The sequence below is a fragment of the Lynx rufus genome, unplaced genomic scaffold (assembly GCF_022079265.1).
Source record: "Lynx rufus isolate CCGP_SWC_20201006 ecotype Redwood Valley unplaced genomic scaffold, mLynRuf1.p SCAF_8, whole genome shotgun sequence".
NCBI classification, from domain to species: domain Eukaryota; kingdom Metazoa; phylum Chordata; class Mammalia; order Carnivora; family Felidae; genus Lynx; species Lynx rufus.
Genome location: NW_025814896.1, coordinates 17,320,068 through 17,341,147, shown reverse-complemented (window position 1 = coordinate 17,341,147; position 21,080 = coordinate 17,320,068).

Below are 21,080 nucleotides of genomic sequence, written 5' to 3'. Positions count from 1 at the left end.
CAGAGTTGCATTTGTCTTCACTTTACAGACAGAAGGTTCCAAACTGTCAAGGTCCAAGCAATATCTAAAGGAGTTCATGACCACTCAACTAGCCCTACAAGAAATATTAAAGATGACTCTGACTGGAAAGGAAGACCATAGAGGGTAGTATGAAAAATAAGTACATCTGTAAAAATAAGTCAAGGGATTCACAAAATAAAAGGATATAAAATATGACACCATATACCTAAAATGTAGGGGGCAGAGGAGTAAAGAATGGATTCAACCGTAAGTGACCATCAACTTAATATAGACTGCAATAAGCAGGAAAAGCTATATACAAACCTAATGGTAATCACAAATCAAAAACTAGAAACAGATCAGAATAAAGAGAAATAAAAGTGTATCACTTTAGAAAATCAGCAAACCATGAAAGACAGCAAGAATCAAGGAAAATCTATAGAAACCACAAAAAAAGTAACAAAATGGCAATAAATACTTATCTTTCAATAATTAGGTTTGAATGAAATGGACTAAGTGCTCCAATCAAAAAACACAGGTGATGGAAAAATTAAAAAACAGGACCCAGGTATATGCTATCTACAAGAGACTCATTTCAAGCCTAAAGACTTATAAATTGAAAGTGAGTAGATGGAAAAACATGTATCATGCAAATGGATGTCAAAAGAAAGCTGGGGTAACATTATTTGTATCAGACAAAAATAGATTTTAAAACAAAGACTATAAAAAGAGTCAAAGAAGGACACTATATAAAATAAAACAATTTTAAGTATTTATGCACCAAATACAGAGCACCAAAATGCATAAGACAGTTAATAACAAACATAAAGGAACTAGTCAATAGTAATACAATAATAGTAGGGAACTTTGGCACCCCACTTATATTGATGGACAGATCACCCAAACAGAAAATCAAAAAGCAAACAGTGACTTTGATGGACATACTGGAACACATGGATTTAAAAGATATATTCAGAACATTCCATCCCAAAGCACCAAAATATATATCTTCTTCTCAATGTGTATTCTGAATAATGTGTATTGAAAAGAATACACATTATTTTCAAGTTCACATGGAACATTCTCTAGAACAGATCACTTATTAGGACACAAAGCAAGTCTTAACAAAACCAGGAAGACTGAGTTCATACCATGCATCTTTTCTGACCATAATGCTATGAAACAAATAAACCACCAGGAAAAAAAAAATCTGGAAAGGGCACAAATACATGGAGATTAAATAACATGCTACTGAAACAATGAATGGGTCAACCAAGCAATCAAGAAAGAAATCAAAAACTACATGGACACAAATGAAAATGAAAACACAACAGTCCAAAATCTTTGGGATGTAGCAAAAGCAGTTCTAAGAGGGAAGTTGATAGCAATGTAAGTCTACCTCAGGAAGAAAAATCTCAAACAAACCAACCTCACACATAAAAGAGCTATAAAAAGAATGGACAAAACCCAACACCATCAGAGGGAAGGAAATAAAGCCTAGACCAGAAATAAATGGCATGGCAACTGAAGAAAAATAGAACAGATAATGAAACCAGGAGCTGGTTCTTTGAAAAGATCAACTGAATTGATAAACCTCAAATCAGACTCATGGAAGGCAAAGAACTCCAACAAAATCACACCTGAAAAAGGAGGACCAACACCAAAGAAATGGGAGAAGTAATATGATGAAAAACTTTATGCCAATGAATTGTACAGCCTGGAAGAAATGGATAAACACCTAGAAACATAGAACCTTCCAAAACTGAAGCATGAAGTAACAGATTTTGAAAGACTGATTAGAAGAAAATTGTATCAATAATCAAAAACCTCCCAACAAACAAAAGTCTAGGACCAGATGGCCTCACAGAATTCTACCAAACATTTAAAAGTACAGTTAATATCTATTCTTCTCAAATTCATTCTATGTGGTCAGCATTATCCTGACACCAAACCAGATAAAGACAACCACAAAAAAAAAAAGAAAAAAGAGGGCGACAACTATAGGTAAATATCTCTCATGAACACAGATGCAAAAATCCTCACAAAACACTAGCAAACCAAATTCAGCAATACATTTAAAAAATAATTCACAACAATCAAGTGGGATTTACTGCCAGGATGCAAGAGTGATTCAATATCCACAAATCAATCAGCATGATACATCATATCAATAAAAGGGGAAAAACCATATGGTTATTTCAATAGATGTAGAAAAAGCATTTCACAAAGTACAACATCCACTTATGAAAAAAATCCTCAACAAAGCAGGTTTAGAGGGAACATACCTCAACATAATAAAGGCCTTATATGGAAAACCCACAGAATATATCATCCTCAAAGGGGAAAAAACAGAACTTTTCCCCTCAGGTCAGGAACAAGACCAGAATATCCACTCTCACCACTTTGATTCAAAATAGGACTTGAAGGGGCGCCTGGGTGGCTCATCTGGTTGAGCGTCTGACTTTAGCTCAGGTCATGATCTCTCAGTCCCAGAGTTGGAGCCCCAGGTCGGGCTCTGTGCTGACAGCTCAGAGCCTGAAGCCTGCTTCAGATTCTCTCCCTCTCTCTAACCCTCCCCCATTCATGATCTGTCTCAAAAATAAACATTTAAAAAATATTTTAAAAAATAGTACTTGAAGTCCTGGCCACAGTTGGCAGACAACAAAAAGAAAGAAAAGCATCTAAATTGGTAAAGAAGAAGAAAATCTTCCTATATAGAGAAAACCCAAGAGACAGCACCAAAAAACTACCAGAACTGACAGAACAATTGAGTAAAGTTGCAGGATACGAAATCAATGTACAAGAATCACTTGCATTTCCATACACCAACAGCAAAGCAGTATAAAAAGAAATTAATACTATTTACAATTGCACCCAAAACAGTAAGATAACTAGGAATAAACCTAACCAAAGAGATGAAAGACCTGTACTCTGAAAACTATAAAACACTCATGAAAGAAATTGAAAGGACACAAAGGAATGGAAAGACATTCCATGCTCTAGGATCGGAAGAATATTGTTGAAATGTCTTTACTACCTAAAACAATCTACACATTTAATGCAATCACAAAAGACCCCTAATAGCAAAAGAAATTTTGAAAAAGAAAAGCAAAGCTGGAGGTATCACAACTCCAGACTTTAAGTTATACTACAAAGCTGCAGTAATCAAAGCAGTATGATACTGCCACAACAACACAGGAATCAGTGAAACAGAATAGGAAACCCAAAATTAAACCCACAATTATATGGTCAACAAAGCAGCAAAGAATAACCAACGGAAAAAAGAGCAGCTCTTCAAAAATGGTGTTGGAAAAACTGGACAGCTACATGCAAAAGAATGAAACTGGACCATTTTTTACACCATACACAAAAATAAACTCAAAAACAATTAAAGACCCAATCCAGGCCTTCCTAAAGAAGGAAGAAAGATCTCAGATACACAACCTAACCTTATGCCTTCAGGAGCTGGAAAAAGAACAGCAAATAAAACCCATAACCAGCAGAAGACAGGAAATAATAAAGATTAGAGCAGAAATTAATGCTATCGAAATGAAAAAAACAGAACAGATCAATGAAACCAGAAGCTGGTTCTTTGATCAAGAAGAAAAAAGGACCCAAGTGAGTAAAATTAAGAATGAAAGAGGAGAAATCACAACCAACACAACAGAAATAAAAACAATAAGAGAATATTATGAGCAATTATATGCCAATAAAATGGGCAATCTGGAAGAAATGGACAAATTCCTAGAAACATATACACTACCAAAACTGAAACAGGAAGAAATAGAAAATTTGAACAGACCCATAACCAGTAAGGAAATCGAATTAGTAATCAAAAATCTGCCAAAAAACAAGAGTCCAGGGCCAGATGGCTTTCCAGGGGAATTCTGCCAAACATTTAAGGAAGAGTTAACACCTATTCTCTTGAAATTGTTCCAAAAAAATAGAAATGGAAGGCAAACTTCCAAATTCTATGAAGCCAGCATTACCCTGATTCCAAAACCAGAAAAAGACCCCACTAAAAATGAAAACTATAGACCAATTTCCCTGATGAACATGGATGTAAAAATCCTCAACAAGATATTAGCCAACCGGATCCAACAATACATTAAAAACATTATTCACCACGACCAAGTGAGATTTATACCTGGGATGAAGGGCTGGTTCAATATCCGCAAAACAATTAACGTGATTCATCACATCAATAAAAGAAAGGACAAGAACCATATGATCCTCTCAATAGATGCAGAGAAAGCATTTAACAAAATACAGCATCCTTTCTTCATAAGAACCCTCAAGAAAGTAGGGATAGAAGGATCATACCTCGAAATGATAAAAGCCATATAGGAGCAACCCAATATTAATATCATCCTCAATGGGGAAAAACTGAGAACTTTCCCCCTAAGGTCAGGAACAAGACAGGGATGTCCAATCTCACCACTATTATTCAACATACTATTGGAAGTCTTAGCCTCTGCAATCAGACCAAGAAATAAAAGGCATCCAAATTGGCCAGGAGGAGATCAAACTTTCACTCTTCACAGATGACGTGACACTCTATATGGAAAACCCAAAAGATTCCACCAAAAAACTGCTAGAATTGATTCATGAATTCAGCAAAGTTGCAGGATATAAAATCAATGCACAAAAACCGGTTGCATTCCTATACACCAACAATGAAGTGACAGAAACAGAAATCAAGGAATGGATCCCATTTACACTTGCACCAAAAACCATAAAAGACCTAGGAATAAATCTAGGTATTTCACCAAAGAGGTGAAAAATAAAGCTGATGAAAGAAATTGAAGACACAAAGAAATGGAAAAAGATTCCATGGATAGGAAGAATATTGTTAAAATGTCAATACTACCCAAAGCAATCTACATATTCAACGCAATCCCTATCAAAGTAACACCAGCATTCTTCACAGAGCTAGAACAAATAATCCTAAAATTTGTATGGAACCAGAAAAGACCCTGAATAGCCAAAGCGATCTTGAAAAAGAAAACCAAAGCAGGAGGCATCACAATCCCAGACTTCAAGCTCCACTACAAAGCTATAATCATCAAGACAGTATGGTACTGGCACAAAAACAGACACTCAGATCAATGGAACAGAATAGAGAACCCAGAAATGGACCCACAAACGTATGGGCAACTAACCTTTGACAAAGCAGGAAAGAATATCCAATGGAATAAAGACAGTCTCTTCAGCAAGTGGTGCTGGGAAAACTGGACAGTGACATGAAGAAGAATGAACCTGGACCACTTTCTTACACCACACACAAAAATAAACTCAAAGTGGATGAAAGACCTCAATGTAAGACAGGAAGCCATCAAAATCCTCAAGGAAAAAGCAGGCAAACACCTCTTTGACCTTGCCCGCAGCAATTTCTTACTCAACACATCTCTGGAGGCAAGGGAAACAAAAGCAAAAATGAATTATTGGGACCTCATCAAAATAAAAAGCTTCTGCACAGCGAAGGAAACAACCAGCAAAACTAAAAGGCAACCGACACAATGGGAGAAGATATTTGCAAATGACATATCAGATAAAGGGTTAGTATCCAAAATCTATAGAGAACTTATCAAACTCAACACCCAAAAAACAATCCAGTGAAGAAATGGGCAAAAGACATGAATAGACACTTCTCCAAGGAAGACATCCAGATGGCCAACCGACACATGAAAAAATGCTCCACATCGCTCATCAGGGAAATACAAATCAAAACCACAATGAGATACCACCTTACATCTGTCAGAATGGCAAACATCAACAACTCAGGCAATAACATGTTGGTGAGGATGCAGAGAAAGAGGATCTCTTCTGCATTGTTGGTAGCAATGCAAGCTGGTGCAGCCACTCTGGAAAACAGTATGGAGGTTCCACAAAAAACTAAAAATAGAACTACCCTATGACCCAGCAATTGCACTACTAGGTATTTACCCAAGGGATACAGGTGTATTGTTTCGAAGGGACACATGCACCCCCACGTTTATAGCAGCACTGTCAACAATACCCAAAGTATGGAAAGAGCCCAATTATCCATCGATGGATGAATGGATAAAGAAAACGTGGTGTATGTGTGTGTGTGTGTGTGTATATATATATATACACACACACACACATATATACACAATGGAGTATTACTCAGCAATCAAAAAGAATGAAATCTTGCCCTTTGCAACTACATGGATGGAACTGGAGGGTATTATGCTAAGTGAAATTAGAGAAAGACAAAAGTCATGACTTTACTCATATGAGGACTTTAAGAGAAAACAGATGAACATAAGGGAAGGGAAGCAAAAGTAATATAAAAACAGGGAGGGGGACAAAAGAGACTCATAAATATGGAGAACAAACTGAGGGTTGCTAGAGGGGTTGTGGGAGGGGGGATGGGCTAAATGGGTAAAGGGGCACTTATCTACTCCTGAAATCATTGCTTCACTATATACTAATTTGGATGTAAATCTTAAAAAATAAAAAAATAAAGTTAAATTATAAAAAATAAATAAAACAAAAAAATTAAAGACCTAAATATGAGGCCTGAAACCGTAAAATTCCTAGAAGAGAGTATAGACACCAATTTCTGTGACATCAGCCATAGTAACATTTTTCTAGATAGGTCTGCAGAGGCAAGGTAAAGAGAAGCAAAAATAAACTACTGGGACTACATAAAAATAAAAAGCTTTTGCACAGCGAAGTAAACTATCAACAAAACTTAAAGGCAACCTACAAAATGGGAGATGATACTTGCAAATGACATACCCACTAAAGAGGGCCAAAAATCTATAAAGAATTGATACAACTCAACAGACAAAAAAACAATTCAATTAAAAAATGGGCAGAAGACATGGATAGATATTTCTCCAAAGACAGATAGATGGCCAACAGACACATGAAGAGACGCTCACCATCACTCATCAGGGAAATGTACATCAAAATCACAACGAGGTATCACCTCACACCTTTCACAATGGCGGAAATAAAAAACACAAGAAATAATAGGTGTTGGCAAGGAACCCTCATGCTGGTAGGATCTCTCACATTGGGAGGAATGCAAACCGATGCAGCCACCGTGGAAAACAGTATGGAGGTGCCTCAAAAAGTTAAAAATAGAACTACCCTATTGATCCAGTAAACACACTACAGGCTATTTACCCCCAAAATACAAAAAACACTAATTCTAAAGGTATACATGTACTCCTATGTTTATAGCAACGTTATTTACAATAGCCAAATTATGGAAGCAGCCCAGGTGTTCAATCAATGAATGGATAAAGAAGTGGTACATATGTGTGTACATATATATACACACACATATATACATATAATGGTATATATATACTACCACCATATATACAGTGATACACAGAAATGGAGTATTATGCAGCCTTTAAAAAAAAAAGAATGAAATCTTGCCATTTGTAGTGATATGCATGGAGCTAGAGAATATAATGCTAAGTGAAATTAGAGAAAGAAATATCATAGGATTTCACTCACATGTGGACTTTAAGAAACAAAACAAAGGATCAAAGGAAACACAAGAGAGACAAACCAAGAAACAGACTCTTAACCATAGAGAACAAATTGATGGTCACCAGAGAGTAGGTGCACAGGGGACAGGTTAACTAGGTGATGGGGATTAAGGAGATGTACATAACTGTTGAACCACTATACTGTACCCCTGAAACTAATACTGTTAAGTAGACTGGAATTAAGATAAAATCTTTATTAAAAAAAATTAAGATCAACCAGCTACTAAATGCAAAGTTCAGATTTAAACCCAAACTCGTCACAAACTTGATTCTTTTTCTCTTTTAATGTTTTAATATCATTTGTTAGGCTCTTAGATTTTAAAAGAAATATTTATGTAAGTATGAAAAGTAGTTTGCAAGTTCCTTTTAAAAAAGAAACAAGAATTATCCATATTCTATCAAAGATACGATGAATTGCTAACACTCTGGCTCATTCTCTTCCATTAACTTTTGTTTTATATATAAAAGAAATCAGTAATGGGGCGCCTGGGTGGCTCAGGCGGTTAAGCCTCCGACTTCAGCTCAGGTCACAATCTCACGGTCCGTGAGTTCCAGCCCCACATCAGGCTCTGGGCTGATGGCTCAGAGCCTGGAGCCTGCTTCCGATTCTGTGTCTCCCTCTCTCTCTGCCCCTCCCCCCGTTCATGCTCTGTCTCTCTCTGTCTCAAAAATAAATAAACGTTAAAAAAAAATTTTTTTTAAATAAAAAGAAATCAGTAATACTGCATATGAAGATTAGTTTACTAATTTTTAAACTGAACATAGTGAGAGACTTTTCACATGGCATTCATAAAACTTGAAACTATCATTTTGTATATCTGCAGAGAATTCCATTATATGAAATCCACATAATTATTTTAACTACTCTCTGCTGGTATTTAAATTTGTTTTCCTCGGGGTGCCTGGGTGGCTCAGTTGGTTAAGCGTCTGATTTCGGCTCAGGTCATGATCTCGCGGTCTGTGAATTCGAGTCCCGCCTCCCTCTCTCTCTGACCCTCCCCTGTTCATGCTCTGTCTCTGTCTCAAAAATAAATAAACGTTAAAAAAAAATTTTTTTTTAATAAATTTTTCTTCAATTTTATCCAGCCCAAATAATGTTCTGTTAAAAATCCTTTTCTCTTTTATGTACATCTCTATTTCTCCAAAGTAGGTTTCTGGGAATGCAATTACAAGGTGAAAGGGTATACACATTTTAAGATTCTCAAAGTATGTATCAAATTGCCCTCCAGAAAAACTGGAGAGATTTATACTCTTGACAACCACATCACCTCATCCTCACCAGTATCATTGCTCAAACTTTTGTCAATGTAAATAAAGATTATTCTTTATCAACTTATTTTTCTTCCATAAATTGTCTATTCATACCCTTTTCTCCTTTTTCTATCAAGACATTGATTTTTTTTGTTATTAGTTTTCTTTATATATTAAGGATAACTGATCACTGTGAATCATGTATGTTGTAAATATTTTCCCCAGGTTGTTTGTCTCTCAATTTTGTCATTTTATTTTTACCTACTTTTATGTAAATTTTTACCTATTTTACTTATTGTGAATCATGTATGTTGTAAATATTTTCCCCAGGTTGTTTGTCTCTTAATTTTGTCATTTTATTTTTACCTATAAATGTTTAAGATTTTTATGTAACCAAATGCATCTTTCTTTCCCCTTATAGTTTGTTTCTTGGCTTTTAACTTGGAAAACCTTTGCTCCTACTAAGATCAAATAAATATTCACCTATATTTTCTTCAACTCTTGCCTTTTTCACTGCACTGTGATTTTTATTTCATATGGGTGAAATGTCAAACAAGAATAGAAAAATAAGTGAAAATATCCTTAAGGTTAAAAAAAAAAATAAAAAAGGAAATCCATCTGAGAAGACACATTCACTGGCAGATAAATTATGGATGAATCTGCCCCCTTTGTAATCTCAGGGATGACAACCACAGTGAGCTTCCAATACCCATAAGAAAAACTCCCTTATCCCAGGTCTTCAGTCTGGGTCTTGTGGGACCTCTAAGTGCTCTGATGCCACCCCCCCAAAGGTAGTGTGAAACTATGGTCCTACCAGCAGCAGGGATTTCGGTCCCAAAATCTCAACCGGCCTGGTATTCCCAGAATACATGCCCTGTGTCCAGCCCCCAATCTCTGCCAGAGAACTCAGAGAGCACACAGGTATGCCCAGAGGGGTCTTTCTGAGGTTCCAGGAGCTAAGGAACAAGCAGGTATGCCTGGAGGGGGTCTTCCTGAGAGAAAGCAATTAAAATTCACATCACAAAAGAAATGAGGCTTTTTTTATTCTAAACTGCAAAACGTGGTGTGGTTAATCAGAGCAATTATAAATGGTAACATCATTATTCAAGCTTCTATTTCCAAACGAAGTCATTTAAATGAATACATTTTCTGCCTTGGAGCAGTAGCTGCCAGTGAGCCCTTAAAAAGAAAGAAAGGAAAAAAAAAAAAAAAAACTGAGAAGCCCTTGGTACAAAGCCTTGGAGGATGGGGCCAAAGGAACTCAGCCCTTGGCAACTGGGAGTCAGAAGCTCTGGGCACAGTGTCAAAGTCTGACCCTGGCTCACTCTGTGACCTTGGGCGTGACCATGGGCCATGACCTTGGGCAAGACCAGATCTCTCACCTGTGCAGCCAAGGGAATAGATTACCTTGTATTCATATGGCTTTGGGCTCTGACATTGTGGTTTTGAATTCTACAACTTATTTTAAGGCCAACTTTTTCTATATATTGCATCTGCAATTATATCAGAGTCATCGAGGTGTTACATTCAAATAAGACAAATTCTTTAGAAGCTTCTCAACTGCCTCTAAATGGTGACAGATTTACCTTTCAAGTGCAGCCTATGCTATGTGCTTACTATAAATTGTGGGGGAAGGAGGGCGTGCATGTTGGAATCAGATGGTCCGGTGTTCAAATCACATTCTGAACAAGGTGGTCTTAAGGTTACCTGAAATTGATTAAACTTTACACGGGTTTCTTACTATGGGCCTTCACCTCCCTTTTCTTAGAGCATTTACTTTAGAAAACTTCTAAATTCTTTCTCTTGCCTCTTTGAAATGTAGGCAAATCTCTCAGCCTCTTATTAGTTTTATAATCCAGGAAACAAAATGTTTTTCTCCAAGACCAAGGAACCATCTCCATGAAATGTAAGCCCTGAAGGAGAGTGTGCCCCTGCCTCCTAGTCTCTGCTGGAGGGTAGGAGCCTAACTTCAGCAGCACCTTGCTCCAAGCTGTAAAACTACCACCTGTCAAAGATGTATGATAAGGTTAACTTTTCCTTTGGTAAAAGGAATTAGCAACCGCAGAGAGCCTAAGAATTCCCCCACTTCAGCTCTGAAAACTTCTCCAACCCTCTGTTTCAGTGTATCCAGTTCAATCTGTCTCCCCTATTGCAATGTCTTAAATGTCCTAAATAATGTCTTCCTTGGCTCATTAACTTTGTCCAGTACAATTGTCATTTGGTTCCAATTGTGTCAACGTACCTCCTTCAACCTCAAGACCCCCATCCCTGAAAAGTAATACTAAAACTCAGGGAATGAATGAAATTGCACATGCAACCACCTGCCAGAAAGCAGAGTGGTAAACCATTTGCAAAATCTACCTTCCCATAAACACACCATTGGGTCATCCCCTCCCACAACACCTGTGGGCTTGGCCATATCAATTACTTTGGCTAGTGACACAGTAGCTAACATGCTGCAAAAAGAGGCTTTTAAAAGTACTTGCGCATGGGGGTTGCCCTCTTGTTACACGTGGAACCCTGAAAGCATCCTAAGAAGGAAGGAGAGAGCTAGCCTGCTGGAGGATGAGAATTGAGACAACCCAGATGACAGTCTCTCAAACACCAAAGATATGAATGGGGCATTTCAGACACATGAGAATGCTTAGCAGGGACCAAGCAAACAGTCCAGACCACAACTGTGTACCTGACCCACACAGCATCTTAAGCTTAAACACACACACACACACACACACACACACACACACACACACACACACACACACACCTCTGTTTATTAAGCCACTAAGTTACAGGATCATTTATTTGTTAGATGGCAAAAACTAACTTACACTATCAGGCAGTAAATTTGTGTTCAATTGCTTCTTTTTCCTTTTCTCGTGGATGGCTTTGGCAGTGGTTAGGAGAGCTGAGCCCTAGTAAAAAAGGAGTCACCAGCCCAGTTGGACAGGGCAGTGCTATCTGCTGCCAGTATTCTTACTGGTTCCCTGCAGCTCAGTGGATCAGAATTAGACTCACAGGAAGAAGATCCAGGCAGGCAAATGTCATTGAGGCCCTGAACTTTTCTACAGGGAGAGGTGAATTTCCTACTAACCTCTGGCATCAGCAACATGTGGCTGCCTTGCTTTTGGTTCAGGTACCCAGTAAAGGGACACTCAGTCCTGAAACACTTTACATAGACCCAGACAGGCTACCCAAGAGGTTCCTACCCTTAGACAGTTAGGACCCAGATATTTTTATTTCCTCAGCACCACTAAGGAGGGGGCATTGGGTTCAGTGATGGACAGACAGTAACTGAGAAGCCATCCACCTGCCCTCATTGAGCTCACAGTCTGGCACGGGAGGCAAATCATAAAAGAGTAAACAAGTAAGCAACACAATCTCTATCAGGTGATAAACATTATGAACGAATTAAGTGCGGTACTTGGCAACGAGTAACCAAGCCAGGGACCTTGAGTACCCACTTAGCCAGGATAATCAGGAAAGACCTCGCTGAGGAGGTAAGATCTGAAATAAGATCAAAGGGTGTGAAGAACGTAACTCACAAAACTTAAAAGCATACGTATCAGGCAAAGAGAACTGTGCAAAGGCCCGGAGACAGCAAGCAAGGACAAGTCAGTCAATGCAGATGAAGCCACATGAGCTCAACTTCCCCAGGGTGAACAACTTCCATCTCTTCCATTCTCTCTCACACCTGCCCTTCTGAGGATGTGCTCCAGATTATCATCAGTGCTTGCACTTGCAGAGATCAGAGGTCAGGGGATCTGATGAGCAGAGGTACTATTTCCTTTGCACCAGGCACTGGGTAGACTTACCTCCTATCCTCCCATAACCCATAAGGAGATTCATTCACTACCCCCTAATTCCCTAGAGGAGTATGTCCAAGGCCACACATCTAATCAGGGTCAGCACACAGGTGCCAGCCTGAGATCTGGGTCTAACTTGTTTTCAAAGGCCCAGGTGTGGGCTTGTCTCTTCTGTTCCTGCTTATTTCAAGCTCTTGATCTTCTGCATGCAGTGCTGGTCATTTCCTGGAGCCCAAAAGGAGGCACTTAAACATCTTCTTCTTGGTTCCCTAAGTTAAATTCGGGCCACGCTTTGTAGCCAGGCTGAGCCATGCTGGCTACCAAATGCTCTGAAATCTCAGGGTTGGAAATAACAATGAAGGCAAGTTTAGAAAGAAGATCGGGTGTTGCCTGAGTGATTTTCCTCTACCCTATCCTAAGCACTCTATATTTACATCATCATCCTGTTTAATCCCAGAGGTTGAGCAACTTCCCAAGGTCACAGAGCTATGAAGAGTGGGGCCAAGAGGAGTCCAGGCAGCCACCAGCTGCCAAATCCACTGTGAGAAAGACCTCTCCAACCCCACCACCCCATTCTCCTAGACAAGTCCACTTTGATCTCAGCAGGTCTGCTGCACCCTTCTGGGCTCTGTCCGTAGGAAAACGCCAAGTTCACTCATAAACATCAACTTACCAACATCACATGCATGTGTGTTAACAGACATGCATTTATCTATACATCTACACATGGACAGGCATATAAGCTCCCTGCGTACAGGTAGGCACGTTCCCATATGCATACACGTGTTGTGCAAGCGTGCATTTATATGCAAGTACACAGCACATACATGCACACACACCCCACAATTCACAAACCAAATGCCACACAAATCATTTAGAAGCCAAGTAAGGACTGGAATTGACAGACCATGTAAAGAAACAGACAGCAAAAGCCCTGAACACACCAGATGAAAGGTCCCTACTATTGTCTATCACACAAAAGCTTGTAAAAAGGCCACATTATCTCTGACACAAATACAGCGCTCCTCTTTCTGTAGAAGGATTCCAATAAAGATAAGAGCTTTCTCATTATTCTAATGTGGAACAACAACAATCCCATTCCAGAACTGACATACTAGAATAAAACATCTTTAGGTAATGCTACTACTCTCCACCCCCACCCATGACTCCAAGTTCACTCAAGAGTCACACAACAAACTTTATTCAGCAGCTACTATGTGCTTTCATGCACATTTTTATATATCATAGTAACTTCCCAGGTAGGTATCATTATTCTTATTTTTAGGCTCAGAAAAGTTCTTTAACCTAATCTAGTCCAATAGGTAATGAAAGGAGAATCTGTGCTTGTCTGACACCAAAGTCCATTCTCCTTGTACAATGCCAAGCATAAGCAGGAAGTGCTACTGGAGAACTCAACACCTAAGAATAAGTGAGCTAAAAAATAGTTAAAAGAGTGAATATCCCAAGGCAAGCAGAGCCAATGAGTGCCATTGAGAGGCTGGCAGGAGAGCTCAGGGAGCCTTAGGAGGCCTGCAGGGTGGGCATAATAGTTGGGAGGAAAAGAGAAGAGTAAGACGGTGGGCAATTCAGGAAGGAGGTGAGATTCCCTCCCAAAGGTAGATGGTATTCATATCCTATTTTGCAGATGAAGAAACTAAAGCACAGGCAATAAACCACCTGAATAGAGCCTGCAGATACATCACCACACCTGAACCTTGCCAAGGCAGCTATACAGGAGGGCCATCCTGCAACAGCCAGGAGGGGAATCCCTATACCTTCTGCAACTAAGAAACCGCTCTCCTTGGAGAGCTTGCCCACCCCCACCTGCATCAATTTAGAGCAGGTGGGAATGATCCCACACTGACACCCCAGCCTCAGCATCTCCAACCCTCACATGGTCCTGGGGCCGCAAAAGGGCACAGGGAGCTGGTGGGGCAGCCACCATCCCCCACCCCGACCACTGCCCCACCTCCTCCCTGCCTACCTTCCATCCACTCTCCCCACAGCAGCCAGAAAGATCTTCCTGCAGATTCCTGTCAAATCACATCCCTACCCACTGGAAACCTCTCTTGCTTCCACTTGGGCTTTCTACACTGTCCCATATAGTACCCACCTGCCACAGGTAGCTTTTTAAATTTAAATCCAATAGTATTAAGGTTAATTCAGTGGCTCAATTGCACTAGCTAGATTTCAAGGGCAAAACAGTCACCTGTGGCTAGTGGCTACCCTACTGGACAGAGCAGATGTAGAATACTGCCAATGTCCGAGAAAGTTCCATGGGGAGAACTAACTTAGATGATGATATCCCAACTCCACTCCATGGCCTACAAGACCCACAGGGTATGTGGCCCCAACTCACCTGTCCAGGCTCCTCTGGTGGGACACCTGTCATGCTCTAGCCACCTGCCCTTTCTTCAGATCTTCAAACATACCAAGTTCTTTTCCACCTTGGGGTCTGCCCTCCTTCTACTGTGTCCTCAGGCTAACTCCTCCAGATCCCTCAGTCATCACTTCAAACTTCAACTTCCTCAAGGTGTCTTCCTGGCACTTCCTAAAGCTGAACACAGATACACATTTGAATCCCAGCAGTATTCCAATCCCTCATCTTTGCCAGTCCTTCCTTTCATGGAACACATTAAATTGTAACACCTGAAGGCAGCAGTAGTCTGAAAGCCTGACCACTGCTGGGACTCCTCATCCAAGCTCACTCATGTGACTGTTGTCTGCAGGTCACATGGGCCTGCTCATAAGACTATTCATGACACGGCAGCTGCCTTTCCTCAAAACGAGGGATACCACCATGAAAGCTACAGGATCTTATACCATAACCTGGAACTGACACATCATTACTTGTGAATTCCATGGGTCACACACACCAGGCCTGGTTCAGGGGTAGAGGAGACTTCAACGGGGGTGTGAAGACCTGGAGGCTGGGGTCCTTGGGAGCCATCTAGGGGACTGGCTACCACAAGCTGTCCTATTTGTCACTGTGTCCTCAGAGTGCTGGGCACAGAATAAGTCCTCCATAAATACTGTCGAAACAAAGTATGATTGAGTACCCTTCTCTTACCTCATCTGTGAAACCAAGGAGTCAGGCCTGAAAATATCCAATGCTCCTTCCCATCCAAAACATCCTTTGGTCCATTTTGATTTCACAGTCTCAGTATTTGTCTTCCTCTTAAAACTGGTGGTGACATTAAAATAAAGGGGAGGTAGCGGATCTGCGGTCCATGGGGGCTGCTCTCTCTGGGACAGGATCTTGGGTGGGAGACATGTTCAAGGCTTTCCCCCACTCTGACTTTGGTCTAATCCCAGGTTCCCAAACCCCATGTGCTGCAAATGGCCCTGCCTTGTATCACACAAGGACTGACAGGTTCATGACGGCCCATGAAATTATACTTCCTATGCACCAGGGAAGCACACACTCACGAAGGGCCAGCAGAGCCATTGACTTTTTATTAGCTGCTTCTCCCAGGCAATAAACAGGAAGACACAGCAGCTGCAGAAAAAGCAAGGCTCCTGGTCAGAACCTGTGATCAGGTCAATCACTGGAGCAGAGATCAGCACTGAGTTTTGACACAGAGTCAAAGGGTCAACTGGCAGGACATGCTAGGAATCAGGGAAACCACCTGACAAGGTAACCATGTACCATGTGACCTGGGATTACCAACAGCTGTGGGCATAATGATGCTGGAATAGTAACAGCTGCCGTGTATTAAGCACCTACCATGTCCCTAGTCCTTTCAGCATCTACTAGATTGGGAGACTTACTACTACTAGTAAATCCTCATCTGTCATGTATCTTAAGGTCGCTGGACATCACACAGTGCCCGGCACAAGTAGGTACTCACTTACCTGAATTAGTAATTTCTGTAAATTAATTAGTGAATTTCACAAGATGGATTTTATTATGCCCAATTTACAGAATATAAAACTTAAGCCTATATATTTGCTCAAAGACATGTGGGTTCTGTTGAGCAAAGCTAGATTCAAACCTTCAACTTCTTGATTTCACGTCCAAGATTCTTTTCCTATTATACCAAACACTTCAATGTTTCACACAAAAGGTACACAATTAGAATTCTATTAATTTACAGGGCACCTGGGTGGCTCAGTCAGTTAAGCATCCAACTTCAGCTCAGGTCATGATCTCATGGTTCGTGGGTTTGAGCCCCATGTCGGGCTCTGTGTTGACAGCTCAGAGCCTGGAGCCTGCTTCTGATTCTGTCTCTCTGCCTCTTCCCCTCTGGTGCTCTCTCAAAATAAAAACGTTAAACAACACATGTATTTTTTAAAGAATTCTATTAGTTTCTTTGCAATACCAATCGGTCTTCATGAAAACACAGAGACCACAAAACATCTGTGGGCAGTGAAAGGTGGGACAAGTTGGCATTGCTGTGGTTTGGGAGGACCCCGGAGCATCTACTCCACCATGGGTGAGAGCGCCCTTCCAAGTCAGAGCAGGGGAGCTGGGAGGCAGCTTTCCCAAGGAGGCTGACAGGGACCACCAGATGGAATTGGAGGACAGGGCATGCCTACCCTAGAAAACAAGAACTGGTTTCTTCTTATTTGGCCCAACTCCACTGGCTCCCATGAATCAACTCAAATCCTTCCCACTTGGTTTTTCATTCACACAACTGGATGCCTCTTCCCAACCACCCCCTCCTGCCTCCCTGAATTCCTCAACAGCAGAAGTCTAGACAGATTTCTGCATTTTGTGATTTTGCTCACCCTTCACTGACTCTCCTTAAGCATCTTTTCAACTGGAAAAATTGACGATTAAAAAGTGAAACTGTGAGATGCAAACTTGAAACGACTGAGAACCTGAAAGTTGAAGACACAAGGACAGAAAAACTTCCAGTCACAGGTCACTCTACAGTTTTGTCTCTCAAGCTTCCCAAAACAATGGGAGCCCTCAGGGGGCTGTGGAAGAAACAAGAGCAGCAGAAGTTACTATACAGGGGCAGGGGAGGAGGCACTTAGATATTATAGACTGGTTACTACTGATTACAGAAACGGAAGATGTGCCAAAGTAGTGGATAATATGCTCAAAATGGCTATCACCCATGAAGTCAACACTTTTAAAAAGAGATCTTAAAAACAATATGTACTTTTAAAAGACATTTTAAAAGTTAAAAAAAAAATACATGATTGTGAATGATTGAGAACAGATTGGCACAGTATGACCTGTTTTTGTAAATAAAGATTTATTGAAAAAAATTCAGGGGAAATATATTTACTAACTGGCTCTTTACACAAGTGTTTGCCAACCTGAATGACTCATTTCACTGAGGTTTTGTTCGTTATATTCATAATGTTGATATTTATGAAGTTATTAATCTATAAGTGACTAACCTTATTTATACATAGCTCAAATCAATGATGGGCAAAACTGTAAAAAGCCACAGTGTTACTCAAGGCCACAGGAAACCCAATGCCCTACAAACTTGGCATCATACTTTGACGGGAGGTGGTGTCTGTCAATGTTCAACAGGGTGAGTAACATGATAAATCTTGGAAAAATAAAGCAAAATGGAAATGTGAATTGTCTTTTTCAACAAATACACAGTAAAACAAGAAGGACTTTGGAGACACAGGTGCTGGAATGGTTTTAGAACTCCAGGTCGAAATCTTGTTTTTATTCATGGGAGAAAATGAAAACCCAAAGGTCAGAATCTAAATAAGAAGAACTAATTCATTACTCATCTTAATGAGAAGGGAAGTTTGTAAAGGCATATTATTTAGCTAATATCGTTTCATAACTATGAAACACTTTGCAGAGCAGGCACTATTGATCAGAAGGGGTTTCTGTTACATAGAGGGGAAAGGAATAAACATCATCTAGTAGAAACAAAGGGTATTAAATTAGTGAACTCAGGGGTGGAAAAAGGGCTTTCCAAGTTGGTTAGACCTTGAGCAGAAAACAAAACCATGAGACAAAGTGGGCAGTACTCTAAAATGGTTTGCAGTTGTTTTTTTTTTTTTAACTAGAATATGAAGAAGGTTGAAAACAGAGTAGGAATTTGACCAAGCAGAGTTCAAGGTTCTTATTTTTCTCCTGTAAAAACCTACCCTTAATCAGGGGGAAAAGAGACTCCTTTCCCATGTTAATGAAATCATAGAGGCCAGGCACCCCCAGTCTAGTTCAAGGGTCTACAAACTTTTTCTGTACAACACTAGATAGTACATTTTCAGCTCTGCGACTCATACAGTATCTAATACAGCTATTTACCTCTGATATTGCAGTGCAAAAGCAGCCATAGACAATATATAAATGAATGCCATGGCTGTGTTCCAATGAAACTTATTTTAAAAAGCTATCCAAAATAATGCATGATCCCACTTATGATTCCATTCTATGAGGTACTTACAGCAAGCAAATTCATAGGGACAGCAGGTAGAATGGTAGTCCCAGGGCTAGAGAGAGGGGGAATGGGGAGTCAGTGTTAAAGTGCACTGAGTTTCTTTGGGAATGATGAAAAATTCTGGAATTGGACAGTGGTAACGGCTGCATAACATTACAAATGTACTTATTGCTACTAACTGTACACTTAAAAGTGGCAATAATGGTTAAAATGGTAAATTTTATGCTATATATATTTTAACTACAATAAAAAAAGTTTCTACACATTTACAGACACACACACAGATGTGACTCCTTGTTGCAAATGGCAGTGTCTTACCATTGGGACCCCAGTGATATCTTCCACTTAATGGAGTGAAAAGTTCCATGCAATAGCTTTACAACCAAGTTCAAACAACCTCATCCTATAAAACTTCTTAGGATTGCTAGCAGGTTAAAAACTCTCCCAAATACAGCCGAACTTCCAATCTTAGCAAATTTTTTCTCATGTTCAGATGAGAACAGCAACAGAAGTTCTCTGTCTTGGTTTTCTATTTACCCTAATATATGTGGCACAATGTCTCTTGAAATTATACTGAATATTTATCATTAGTATTTAAGATATAAACAAAAGTCAGCTTTTGAATTTTTAAAAGGGCTGTGCCATTTGGTCCCCATCACAGTTTTTGCCACTCCCCTCCCCAACTTCTTAAACTTTGGAGGAAATTCTAGGTCTGTTGTGGCACATGAAGAATGAGGTCGGGGCACCTCAGTGGCTTAGTCGATTAAGCGCCAGACTTCTGCTCAGATCATGGTCTCATGGTTTGTGAGTTCAAGCCCCACATCGGGGCTACGTGCTGTCAGTGCATAGCCTGCTTCATATCCTCTGTCTGCCCCCCCCCACCCACCCCAGGCTCTCCCCTGCTCATTCTCTTTCTCTCAAAATAAACTTTAAAAAATGAAAAGAAAAAAAAAGAAAAAAAAGAATGAGGTCAAGGGGCCCCTGGGTGGCTCAGTCAGTTGAGTTTCCTACTCTTGACTTCGGCTCAGGACATGATCTCAGGGTCCTGAGATACAGTCCCATGTGGTGCTCCACACTGGTCATGGAGCCTAAGATAGATGCATTCATTCATTCATTCATTCTCCCTCTTTCCCACCCCCTCCCCAGTTTGTGTGCACTCACACTCTCAAAAAACAACAAAAGATGAGATCAAAAGGTAAAGAATTTGAGGTCTGGATAAAAGGATTACATTGAACCAGGACATTCAGAATCAGGCCCTGTTGATTCTAGACAAGCTGCTGTAGGTCATAACTGGGGTACATGCACATCCATGTTGTCTTACGTGTTTCTCTCCCAGGAAGATGGGGGAAGGGGAAAACTCAGCTTTTGATGCTCTCTGTCAACTGGGCTAGGGTCTGAGGAACCTAGCTGTCCTGCATACCCTTCTCTTCCTGCCCCTTGGGAAGAGAAGGAAGTTAGCATCTTTGTCCAGTTATCAAGGCAAAAACTTAGTGTTTTCATGACAAATGTCAAGATGGTTGAACCAAAAAAAACAAGTTGGAAGACTGCATGGTTAGAGCTTATTAGAGGAATGTTCTAGTTATGCGTCGTTGGGTAAAAATTCATTCCAAAATTAGTGGTTTAAACCAACAATCCTTATTGCTCTCTCATGGTCTCTATGGATTAGGAATTTGACAAAAACCTGATTGGGCATCTCATTCGTGTTGTGTTTTAGTTTGTTTACATGTGAATAAAATTAAGGTTATTAGTGATAAAGTATTCTTGATTCTCTTCCTTTGCTCACAAACTCCTTTGACCAGCATTTCCCACAAATGGTAAACAAGACCACAGATATGAGTAACCGGACTTATCACCAAAACCCACCAAGGTTGGCTTAAAATATTGCATCGTGCCACCCTCCTGGCAGCACTGAGAACCTGCCTGTTTGGTGATTGCCCCGATATCACTTCTAATAGTGAAATAACCTATCTATGCAAGACCTATTAAGAGACTTTGGCACAAATACAAGAGAAATTGCCTGGACAAAGAACCCAACACACACTGTCAGCTCTCTTGCTCAATGTAATCTTTCAAGTGACACTCTCAAAGCAATGCATTCTCACCCATTAAATTATGGGAAC